Source organism: Centruroides sculpturatus, unplaced genomic scaffold, assembly GCF_000671375.1.
Source record: "Centruroides sculpturatus isolate CEXI.00-Female unplaced genomic scaffold, Cexi_2.0 scaffold513, whole genome shotgun sequence".
Lineage (NCBI taxonomy): Eukaryota > Metazoa > Arthropoda > Arachnida > Scorpiones > Buthidae > Centruroides > Centruroides sculpturatus.
In genome coordinates, this window is record NW_019384769.1 from 357,872 (window position 1) to 371,023 (window position 13,152).

The 13,152-nt window shown below is 32.3% G+C and overlaps 1 protein-coding gene across 2 annotated transcripts in view; it reads left to right on the forward strand.

The window, feature by feature from the left end:
• Positions 1-13,152, forward strand: part of LOC111628947 (multidrug resistance-associated protein 4-like) — a 206,376-nt gene that overhangs the window by 27,463 nt on the left and 165,761 nt on the right. The gene's annotated exons all lie outside the window — the stretch shown is intronic.

Here is a 13,152-nt window from a genome sequence, read left to right on the forward strand (position 1 = left end):
GTTTAAAAAGTTAATAAAACGAAGTAAATAAATGGTTACATTTTCTGATAAATATACATTCTGTGTACTTATCAGACAAAACGGCAAATCTTAATTATGTCACGTACGAAGAAAGATAAACTGTTGGACAAGTATTTGTGTTATGAAACTCGTGTGCCTAATCATTTATTAAATCTTCTGTTACGTTTATTGTTTGCATATAATGACTGACTAATAAGAGGTGAAAATGATCAAATAACTAAATGTAGTAGTGTTTAATTACGTGTTAAACTCTTTAACATATTCAATTGAGACATTAATATTTTATCTAAAATTATCAACACAAAAATTTTTATTAGTTCACTTTCGTCTTAGAAAATTTTCTAAAATTATTCATAACGTAAAAGTTATTCTTATTGCATAATTTCTAATTGTGTAGCATTATAACAATTTAATTTTTAGAAATGTCTGCAATCTGTATTTATTAACTCTGTAAGTTGTTACTAGCACAAATAAGTTTTGAAATACAGAACTGTATAATAATGCTTGATCATCACTTTGAAATTTCAGCGGACACATCTAAAATAGAGATTAGATTGTGTCTACTGATATGTTTAACTATTGAGTGCCTGATTCTATTGATATCATTATTTTTTTCTTTGATTATATGTACGACAGAGTAGTTTTTGGTGTAGTTCAGAAATTAATTTATAAACACACGTCGAACGTTGTCGCAAGAATATTCTGCACGCATAATCAATTAAATCATAATGGAATATTATCCATTATGATTTAATTGATGTATCCTACGAAAGTTTATTTGCAGATAAAATCTTAGACATTCATGAATGTAATGTTAGGGTTTCTGTTAGGAATTCATAGAATATGTTGTGTCACCTCTTTACATTGCATGCGTTTTAGAAGAAAGCAATTAATAATTAAGATAATATTTTTACACAAATACGTAAATACTTTTAAAATGTTTATGTAGAGTATTTATATTATTTATGCAAAACATTTCGTTACAAATAATGAAACGACATTAATTTCGATAGACGTCTTTATTAATGTCCGTGTTGGGAGAGATTCCAATTACTTCCGGTGAAGTGTCTGTAAAAGGAAAAATCGCTTACGCTTCTCAAAAAGCTTGGGTGTTCAATGCAACTATCAGAGAAAATATCTTGTTTGGAGAAGAATATCAAGAAGACAAATATAGAAAAGTCTTGCATATAACGGCTCTAGAAAAGGTAAGATGATTTTTACTAGACGAAAAGTGATTTGATCAAGACTACAAAAGCAATTTTTTATGAAAATAAATAAATAAAAAAGTTGATTTCGTAATCTTGAACTTTAATAAAAAGCGGTTATAGAAGGCATGACATAAAATTAATTATTATCAGCCCAAATAGTGAGTTTGAATACAAAAGACATAAATTTATCTATCAAAACACCGTCTATAAGTCAAACACTTTTAGAAATCAATAGTTATGTTTAGTTTTAGTAAAATTGCAATTCACATTAGGTTGAACATAATTATCTTGTATGTTTATTTTTACTATTTTTAGGATATTAGCTTATTTCCGAAAGGAGATCTGACAATCGTAGGAGAAAAAGGAGTGATAATGAGCGGTGGGCAGAAGGCAAGAATTAATTTAGCGAGGTAAGATAGGTTTACCTAAAATTATATTTCTATGTGCGAAAATATAAAAGTACAAATTTAGTAGGAATGAGTCAAATATACCGCAATAATAAATACATTTTAATAAATTCAAATATTGTTTATAAATATATTTGTTTTGACTGTAGTCACTACGTACTGATAAAAAGTGTCAACCGAAACGTATATCGTATCACTTTGCACTGATATTTTCTAAATTCCCCGTGGTGTATTTGTTAAAAGTAAAACAAATAAAATATTTATCTGTTATCAGATAAACCACTTTAGTCTGGTTATTTTTGACCTGGTAGTAGGAGCATCGTGTGCTGGTGTTCTATATTTTATTCGACGTCCTTTCTTTTACTTCGTAATATAAAACACGAAAAATACTATTAAACGATAGAAGAAGAATGATTGTATTTTTTCATTTATGGTGATACATTTTTATATTTTCCAGAGCGCTATATGTGGATGCCGATATTTTCCTCCTGGATGATCCACTGAGTGCTGTCGATGTTCCAGTGGCAAAACATATCTTCGAAAAGTAATTATTTAAAATATACTATTTGAACATTTCGATACATTTTAACTTTCAATCTATTTCAGGTGTATAATGGAATATTTGAGAGACAAGATATGCATTTTAGTTACGCATCAAATACAATATTTAAACTCTGCGTGTAAAATTTTAGCATTAAAGAAGGTGAATACGTTAATTGTTTATTAGTTTTTTGTAAATAACTTTTTACGGTAAAAACGACATTCTTAAATTAATCTGTTTTAACAACGCATGAATTTTAACACGAAAGTTCAGAATAATCTACACAAAATGTTACGAAGTTCATTGAACTGATTAAATAATTAACTTAAAAAATAATATATAATAATAGCATAATAGTATACTGTATACTATATGGACAATATATAGGTACCATAAAAAATTTTGGGGGCCTGTTTTCTAAAGAATGACAGCTATTTGTAGATACAATTTGAAAATTTGTAAAACTGCATCAAATCAGCTTTGAGTGAAGCAAAAATCTTTGAAAAAAGACTGGGTTAAATGATTTATATCCACCGAACACTGGTGAGTTTGAAAACAGTGACATTGTCTTTCTTTCTATGTACAGAAGTAAATACAAAATAGGAAGTACAATACCAGTTAAAAAACCAGAACATACCAGTAATTAGATTATACCGAGGATGTGGCCGATGTTTTCATGTCTAAAACGTGAACGGCGAACTTCGAGCGCTGCTGACAACATCGACGTTCGACGTTCACGTTTTAGAGATAATTGTTACTGATAAATTCAGTAAATATTGATATACAATAATAACATTTCGGAATTAAATTTGTGTACATTTTCACGTATACAATATTTTTATATATAACTTAAAAAAACATACCGGCAATTGTATTTATATACGCGATTAATATATTTTAGGGGAAATGTGAATTTATTGGAAATTTTAAACAATTGGAAAATTTACAAATGAATACAGGAATATTACGAAAGGAAGAAGTCTCTGAAAACAGCATTGATTTAGAGAGTGCGGTTTTCAATGATGATGATGATGATGATGATAAAATTGGAAGTTTTCAATGTGACACGAACGATGACATTGAAGACAGAAAAAAGAGTAATGAGGTAAGAATTACGTATTAAGTAGTTATGTGAGTGAAAATTTTCAGAATGGAATAACTGATGTTCAACAGTTTTCATTTTTCGGATTGATTTCTCCAAGATTTGTACATAATGAATTTTTAATTATAACAAATAATAATTCGATTCTAGGAATAAATTGCTATTACGAATTTATTTCCTAAAATTTATTAAAACAAACTTTATGATTGAGTAATACTAACGTCAAGAGACGTATTTATATTAACATTAAACCTTAAATGGTAGAGTCATCATTTTGAAAGTAAATCAATACAATACTAATTTTAGGAAGGGACTACTTTATATCAATATTACACAGAAAAAAATACTAAACACTTTTTGTGCGTTTAAAACAGTACGCAGACTTAAATACTTCGATTCTTTAAAATAATTTTTTATATTTCCTCTTTAAATGCTGTTTTATATCTAAGATTAAAATTAAAAACAGAATTTTCTTATGATGTTTGTTATAGAATATTATTCTAAAATATATTATTATAATTTTGTTTAAAAAATTGGCTGACAGATTTGAAAGACGTAAAATATCCTTACTATTGGACATGGCGAGAGTGAAGACATTTTAGTCTTTCTACGTATTTTTATTAATATTATTATTATAATTCTATAGTAATTAAAAGTAATTCAAATTTTAATAATTAATAAGAACAACTATATAATATTTTCGTTACAGAATGTGATTATAAAATATATTGTCGATTTCGAACCATATTCGCCATTTTATATGGAAAACGAACATTGGAGATATAAATATTTTAAATTGAGATTCTGATCTCTTCCGCAAGAGAAAACATTATATGTAACGAATATTTAAACGGAAGTAAATACAGAATAGGGATTGCATTACCAGTCGAAAACCCATTTGTCAACATACCAGTAATAAGATTATAGAGAGGTTGTGACCAATGGCGTAGCCAGAGTTTTGTTATGGGGAGGCCTAGTAGAAGCCAGCCTGACACAAAATTGAATTATTTCAAATTATTGTTCATTAAAATGAAATTTCCATAGTAATCGACCATAACTTAACACACATATAATATGAAACTTCTTTTAATCATACGTTCTCGTAACATTAATATCAAACTCTAGCAATGCTTTAAACAAAAATAACCAATCAATTATTTTTTAACCATTTTTTTAATATAGTTCAGTCTTTAATCTAGATTTAGATCAGAAATGGCCAACAGTTTTTCCCCCGGGCCGAATCGGAAAGAAAACTTTTTTCACTGGCCGAGCCAAAGGCACGCCACTCCGTAGAGACTAAACTGTACTGTACTGTCATAACAAAGCCCCAATTAAACAGAAATAAACGGAATGGCCAAATTATCAGAAACACTATACTAATATCGAGTTGGTTCTTCTCTAGTTTTAACCACAAGCATAATAATTTTATGTGTAAATGTTTTGGAAACGTTGCTTGGCAATATGTGCTAATGTTGACATAATAACACCCTTAGTTGGTTCAATGTAAATAATGACATTTGTAAGCTTTGAATGGATCTTTGTTTTTCGCCCGAGAAATGCTCACTCGGGTGACTGAGTTGATCAAAATAGAAAATGGAACTCATTGCTCTAATCTGAGACCAATTGTGCATGGTGACAAATTGCGTTGTCTTGTTTGAAAGTTCCTGTCTGCATCGGGCACACTGTAGCCATGAATGGTTGCACCTGATTAGTACCAATGTTGAAGCAACCATTGAAATTAAGAGATGTTCCTGGAGGAGATTCCACACACTATTATTTCACTGTCACCAGAATGCAAAGTTGTCGCTTGACAAATCGTTGCATGGATTGCTGTTGCTGGTGCCATATTCTGATTCTACCATCAGTAATATAGAAAAGTAACCGGGAATAGTTGGACCAAGTGACTTTTTCCACTCGTCAAATGTCTAATTGAAATACAACTGGACCCACACCAATAACACTTTTCTCTTTTTAAACAATATCGAAAGCACTCTTGATGATTTCTGCTCATAAAACCAAGAGAAAAAAAGGTAGAAATGTTATGCCTTCATATATACTTTTGCTGCACTTGAATTGTACAGAGCTGCAACGTGTCATGATGTTTCACCTTCTGTTGCCAAGGTTGATTCGTGACCATTGACTGCTACTTCTTTGATCATCAAGCCTTTTCCTTCTAGAGATGTTCTTACTGCTTGATGTTTTCTTATTTAAACTGCCATTTTCTGAATACCACCAAGAAACTAACTGTAAACATTTGTGAAAGTACAAACGTTGGTTGGTACCTGAGAAATTCGACTGCAAGAGCGACAACCTTTGGACATGACAGATTTAATGAGATATCACAAAACTATATTACTTTGTATTATATCACTTGGCTTTTTCATCATGTGCATTTACGTCTGAAAGTTATTTGCTTGTGAGGACATTGTACGTAAAATATGTAAGAATAAATGTTAAAAAATAAAAGGCTTATTTAACAACGTTAACCAGTTATACCTACAGAGACTTTTTCTCGTTATATCGAGTGTTTACCACGTCTGCCAACTTTGTGTAAGTAAGGAAAAAATACAAAAAAGAATGTTAAGAGTTAGAGTTATACAGGAAACGATTTATGTTTACAGTGTTTTTTATTCTTCAATTGTCAATTTTAATGTTTTATTCAGATATATTTCCTATTCTATTTTGTAATTGTTCATTTTGGAGTAGAAAAAAACCTAATATTTAACAGAGTGAATAGTGTTTATCGTTAGTCTGTATTAAATAAGGATAACACATTTAATTTATATTTATATCAACAAATTATTCTTTAGGTTATTTCAGTTCGAAATAACACATTAAATCATTTATTCTGGATTTAAGCAAAATTCAACGAGTAATTAATATATTTTTAAAACATTATTTCATGTAGGGAACGGAAAAAAACCAAACTCCACGGGACAATGAAGGAGTTAAGAAACCAGGAATTTCAGTTTATAAATCATACGTGAATGCCGGAGCAGGACTTTTCTTTAAGATTGTAATTTTATCAATGCTAATTATATCGCAATCCTTTACAAGTGCCAGCGATTATTGGCTAATCAAATGGTATGATATTATTGTAATTAATATATACTTTAACACGTCAATTGTATTTTCGTATGAAATGTTTAATCCAAACATTATCACATTAAGAAAGACACATTACTATGATAATAAGTTTCATGTATAATCAATGAAAACTTTTCTGAGTTGCAATCAATATATTTTTTGTATCTCTAAATATTTCCATACGAATATTATAATTTGGCATTTAAAATAAATGTCAGCATAAAATTTTTTAAGTTATATATCTGAATTTGATATAAATATTTTTCAAAGAATTTATGAATATTCATTTCAAGTGTATATCTTAACCAGGTAAATTTATTTTTGGATTATAAATTTAAACGTTAAAGTGGTGATTATTAAAAAGATTTATTTCATACTTTTGTGAAGAAAACATGTTTTTTTTTGTAATCTTGAAAAATGTTTCAAACATTTTTTATCAGAACACATCGGTAATAANTCTGAATTTAATATAAATATTTTTCAAAGAATTCATGAATATTCATTTCAAGTGTATATCTCAAACAGGTAAATTTCTTTTTGGATTATAAATTTAAACGTTAAAGTGATGATTATTAAGAAGTTTTAGTTAATCCTTTTGTGAAGAAGACATGTTCTTTTTGTAATCTTGAAAAATGTTTGAAACATTTTTTTTCACAAAGCATCGATAGTAATCTCATCTTGACAACACTGCTTCATTAATGCAATGGTCTCTAAGATCTGGAACTAAAACAAGATCTCACTTACACGATATTTTTTCCAGAGCCAAGCTCTGTGGTATTAGGTTTCAACTTCTATTTCCTTAGCGGAATTTTAGCAGACTGAAGAAATGTCAATTTGTGGGAAATATTGCTCAGTAATTCCAGGCGAAATTAATCTGTAATAGAATTGATCGAATGTGTAAGAGATGGCGATGTCGTCTACAGTTATACATCTTACTATAAATGAAGGGAATCTGGCTTAAATTTTCACTGTAACTATTTCATATATTTATGCAAATATATTACTTCGTCATCATTCGGAAGATGTCAACATCGTTTATATGTATTATCTTTCCTTAATGCACTTAAGTAATTTAATTCTCTTTCATTCTGTTAAAGAAATAGAACAATTGCAACGGGTAATTATTATTTTATTATTAATTTTCAGGTTGCAAGATATAAGAATATATAGCCATAGTATAGAAAACGTCGAAAATATTACATGTAACACAAGTATTTTTCACAACATTGAGGACAAAAATTTTTATCACAGTGAAGAATTCAACATGTATGTTTACGTTGGATTGATATGTGCCGTATTTCTAACGACGTTAACTTCTGGATTATTGGTATACACATTCTTTACAATCGCTTCTTTCAAGCTGCACAACAATATGTTTCGTTGTATCATTCGAACTCCGATATCATTTTTGGATAACAATCCCGTTGGTATGTAAAATCTATTTATTTACTTTATTGTTAAGATAGGGAGTTTTAATGAGATTTGTAAAGGAATTTTTCGATATCATGTAACTTACGTAACTACACATGTTGTTACTACTTTTATTTATCGTATTACAAATACTCGTTATTGGTTTATATTATAGGATTAAATATGACAATTCATAGCCTAAAACATATTGTATTCCCTAAAACATAATTAATGAAACGAAGTTGAAAAGGTAAAGCTCAGCAAAATCAACTAAATAAATGAAATTTTTCAAAATCGTGGTATAAGAATTGTGGAACGAGATTCAATAGTAACACTCAATATGTGAATAAAATCTGCATTACATAGACTACAACTACGGAAAGTTTTGTATAAAGAATTGTTACCATGATAATAAGTCGGAAAAATAAGCATCGTCGCCTAAAAAGGCTTTTCTTTTTGCCTCGAACATTTTTCATTCTTACTGCTCAAAGCTGGTCTAATATTTAACCAAATTTTTTAAAGTGCAACAACATTAACGGAGAAAGTAATACTCAAACTTTTTTGTAACAGTGTATATTTTTCTGATTTATTATCCTGGTGACATTGCTCCTTTAAAAAATGTTGTAATTTTAGTCTGCGTGATTTGAACTTTCTTCACATGTTCAATCCATGCTCAAACATTGTAAACACAAAAAGAATTCTTGTTGTACCACTCAGCTAGAAAACAAGAAGAAAGTTTTTAAGAGATTAAGGAGGCAATTTAGGAATGAACAGAACCAGGACATTAAAGCCACGTTAGAGATTAGTACAGGATTGAACATGACACTTACAGAACGTTTTTAAATAAAACAAGGACGAACACTTGGCAGGATTTCTGTACTAATAGTTGCGGTTGCAACCCCTAGTCTGAACAGTACTACTTAGCTTGTAAGGAAAAACACCAGATCCAGACACGCTCACTAACCATCTCCCTAATAGTCGCTACACCAAAAACACGAAAGAAACTATCACGCACATCCGCACATTCAGATGACAATACACAAGCGGTCATCACAAGTTTTGCACTCACACCACCTAATACAGAGAATGACCACAAATTTACCTACATAGGTTTCTAATGCCATCTTTTCGATCACTGATAACTAAGCGCCAGGTCTTGACAGCATAACCACTAGGATAATAAAACACGCGTTTGAGACCAATCCTACAGCGTTTGTAATACTCTTCAATATCTGCTTGAACACTGGCATTTTTTCTACTCAGTGGAAAAAGTCTGGTGTCAAATTGATTCCCAAACACATCAGCGCTAACACTTACAAAAATACAAGTCTATCTGCCTTTTCCCATCTCTGTTAAACGTTTTAGATAGTCTAATGATAAACAGGATCACATGGAATCTACGCAAGTGTAGAGCTCTGCATCTGAATTAGTTTGGCTTCCCTAAAAACAAAAGTACAGTACATGAAATCCATCAGGTCATTAACTACATTTACCAAACTGAAAAAACAATGAGCATACTGCAATCATCACTTTTCACTTTATAGGTGTCTTTGATCACGCCTGGTGACCTTTTATCCTGCACACATTGCATGCTCATCACTGCCCTCAAACTCTTTACGAACATCTTCAATCTTATCTTAGCGACAGGAGTGCAGGTGTTGATACAATACAAAATAACATAGTCATACTTATCACCTGAGGCTGTCCTCAGTGATCCATGTCTGGTCCCGCTCTCTGGAACATAGTCTATATCTACAATTAAACGACACCCTGCCTCGTGGCTGCCCCTTACAGGGCTATGCAGATGACGCAATTATCCTAGCTTCACACAGGAACAGAGAACGTTTAGAAGACATATGCAACGACATTCTCAATAACATTCACCAGTGGAGTATACTAAGCATTGGCAAACCATTAACACACACAAATTTGAAAGCATGATAGTTCATAAGACCGTGCCACTTGTCAGAAAGCTTATACTTCGTATAGGTGCTTACAGAATAAAGCAAACAATAGAAATTAAATATTTAGTTGTTATTCTTGATGAGAAACTTAACTACACGTTCCATATCAAACACATCACGGACAAAGCTAAAATGACTGCCAGCACCCTCATCAGTATTCATAGCAACATATGGGACCTTGCCCCTTATGCAACTAAGCTTATTTTCAGGGTTGCATTTCAGCCATCACTCTTCTATGCTGTTCAGGTCTGGACCCACATGGCCGCCAAAGTCATAACCATAAAAAACTGTTATCTGTTTAAAAAATTGAAGCTCTCCAAATTCGTAAGACTTATGAGACTGCACCCACTAGTGCTCTTTTGGTTATGTTAGGGTTGACCCCTATCGACTTAGATATTAAACCTATTATTTAGCAAGAAAATCTTGTCACCTTACCCTGGCAAGATTATAGCGACTCGGATGTCGACAAAATGATTAGAGTAGGCAAGATTCACCCCAGTTTGACCTTGATCGATGATATCAAAAAATTCAGCATTGACAAAAATATTCTTCCGACTTACGATTATCACCTCTACCATCAGCTTGCCCCTAATATTTACTTCAAACATTCAGGTGATCATCCCATGTTTAGGTTTTACACTGATGGTCCAAGATGTGTAATGATATGTGTTCCACTTTTGTAGTTTACTCCGACTTAGGTTGCGAGCTTCAAAACACTTGCTTCCATCTAGGCACACACTGCTCAATAGCACAGGCGGAAACTTTAGCTATTTACATGAGCATAATTCACGTTAGGCATAGGAAAGACAAAAGTCACTACTTACACTATTTCATTTATTCTGACAGTGGTGTATCGTTATACAGGATTGCGAAGTCTGATATTCACTTTAAACTCTTCCATCTCATACAATCTGTCCTGGGACATGTGGGGTTCTCGGCAAAGACACCGCTGACTGTCTTGCCAAACAAGCTGCAAAGTCTTCAATCACTAATACTGTCAGTTACATTCCTACCTCATACATCAACAATCACGTCAAAAAGGAAATCTTCATTTTCTGGTAAGACAGCATGGACCATGACATCACTGGTAGGCTCACCTACACTTTCATCCTAAGGTTGAGAACACTGCGACTTTTTACAACTTTTAATCTAGTTACACTTTCCCTCAGCTACTTACAGAACACAGCAGCGTTAAGCAATACTTGCATAAATATAACCTCGGGAACAATCCACAATGTGATTGTGGTATTCAACAGGACCAAACGTCATTTCACTTAGTTTTTCGCTGAATTAGGTACAATTAAACTAGGGATAGCTTAATGAGAGTTGCTATTCTTGAAGACTACAACTGACCTATCAACCAGCATGAACTCATTCACACCCATACAACGGTTTTTCATCTACTCGCATTCATATCTCTTATTGGGGCTATTGAGAGTACTCACTTCGGGAGCACGAATGGCAATTAGCATTCTTTTTCTTTGTTTCAACTGTCAATCTATAAATGCCTTTCAGCTTTGTATTTTAATTCTTATTTCTTGTCTCCTCTTTCAGTCTAAATTTGGTTAGTCCAATTTGTAATTAGATTAGGGACTCTTAGCTTGGTTTCTGGTTAGGTTATGATAAGTTATTAAAATTAGATTAGGATTTGTTAGCTTTAGTTGTCTGGTTAAGTTCGTCTTAGGTTGTGGTAGGTTAGTTTAGTTTGTGAGTACCTTAACGCTCTAAAAAATAAAATAAAAATAAATATATAAATAAAAATGTTGGGGGCTTTTTCGTTTATTTCTGTTGGTCCATTCAATTAGTCTAGTTTGTCGTTGTACTTGTCTTGTTTTTATACTGGCCGTGTAGATGTTAAGCAGTATTAAATTGAGGCTCGAGTCTAGTTTTATTAGTATTAAGTAGATATAAATCTTCCTACTAACAGCCTCTTGGCACTGACTTCGACACTTAGCTATTCGTGGCAGCACTCAATTGTTGGTGTTCTGTGCACTCAGGTTACTGTTTAGACCGTTCAGGGGACTACGGCTTTGCAGCCTAAAAACTGCATACCAACATGAAACATAGAGAGTACTGTAGCCACAGTAACGACGTTCAGAGGGATCATACCTTTCTCTACTGTCTAACTCCTCTTTCTCCTTTTTTTTATTTCCCTTACCTTCCCATTTCCCTCCCTTTTCCCTTATTCTTTTTTCTGCTGGCTAAACACCTCGTGTACGGCCGATGTCTTTCTTGTATGTATTTATATATTAATGCCACTTTCTCTTGGATCATAGAAAGGTACGATTTCTAGTTTTTATTTACTTTACATTTCCAGAAAATATTCAGCTGTTTGAATTATTATTTTTCAAGCTGTTATATATAACAGTAAAAAACGATGGTCATCGTTCAAAAAATGATCTGCCAAAATTTCATCCTTTTGGCTTAGAACACCTTGAAACGTCGAGAAATGCAAAAACATTCGGGGTAATTTCTGAATGTATGAATGTTAGTGCGTGTGCGCGTGTGCATATAGGTGTATGGGAATGGAAGCAAGATTTTTTTTCACCCTCTGTTAACCTTTAACTAACTAACTAATAAGATATTTAGAAACATTACTACTGTGCTTTTTGTTCAAATATTGTGAAATTTTGCACGGAATTATGCGTATTAGAAAATCGATGCTATTAAGTTTTGGTGGTTAAATTTCGAGAAAATGTATGAGGAGAGATAATAGGGGTCGTGTGTATCTGCAGTAGGGTCAGACTTAATGTTGATTATACTTGTTATTATCATTTACAATTTTCTATAAAATTCATTCCTCCCTTACAATCTCAGTTTTATACCATTTTATAATCATCAATTATCATCAATCATCAATCAATCAATATCAATATATATTATAAAGGTAAGTGTACAATGTGCGTGCCGCTAAAGCTCAAAAACGAGTCCCGGTACGATCGAAGGAGTTATATGGTGTGGTAGCCCTCTATCCCCCATCCATGAAGAAGATTCCCGTTTTTACCTGAAGGATATACTGTTGAAAATATCAGGGCTGGAAATTTCGCCCACTAAAAATTTCCAGATCAGTCCAGAACATTCGAGAGTATTCGAAAGCATTCCACATCATTCCAGAATGTTCCGAAATGTTCCAGAACATCCCGGAACATCACAGATCATCGTGGAGCATTCCAGAACACTCTCGAATGTTGTGGAATGTTCTGGAACATCGCGCACCATTCGACGCCTTTTTTGTATGGGTGGGAATACCCATTGGTGGGGATATATAACGCAAGATCCGTCGTGGATTCGAACGTCAGTTTTTTATCCGTGACGAAGGGAAGAACCGAAAAAGAAGTAAAAATTCCAAAGTAGTGCAGCGAGTGAATTAAAACAAACAGTGAAGTGTGAGTAGTCAAAGTGATACAGTGAC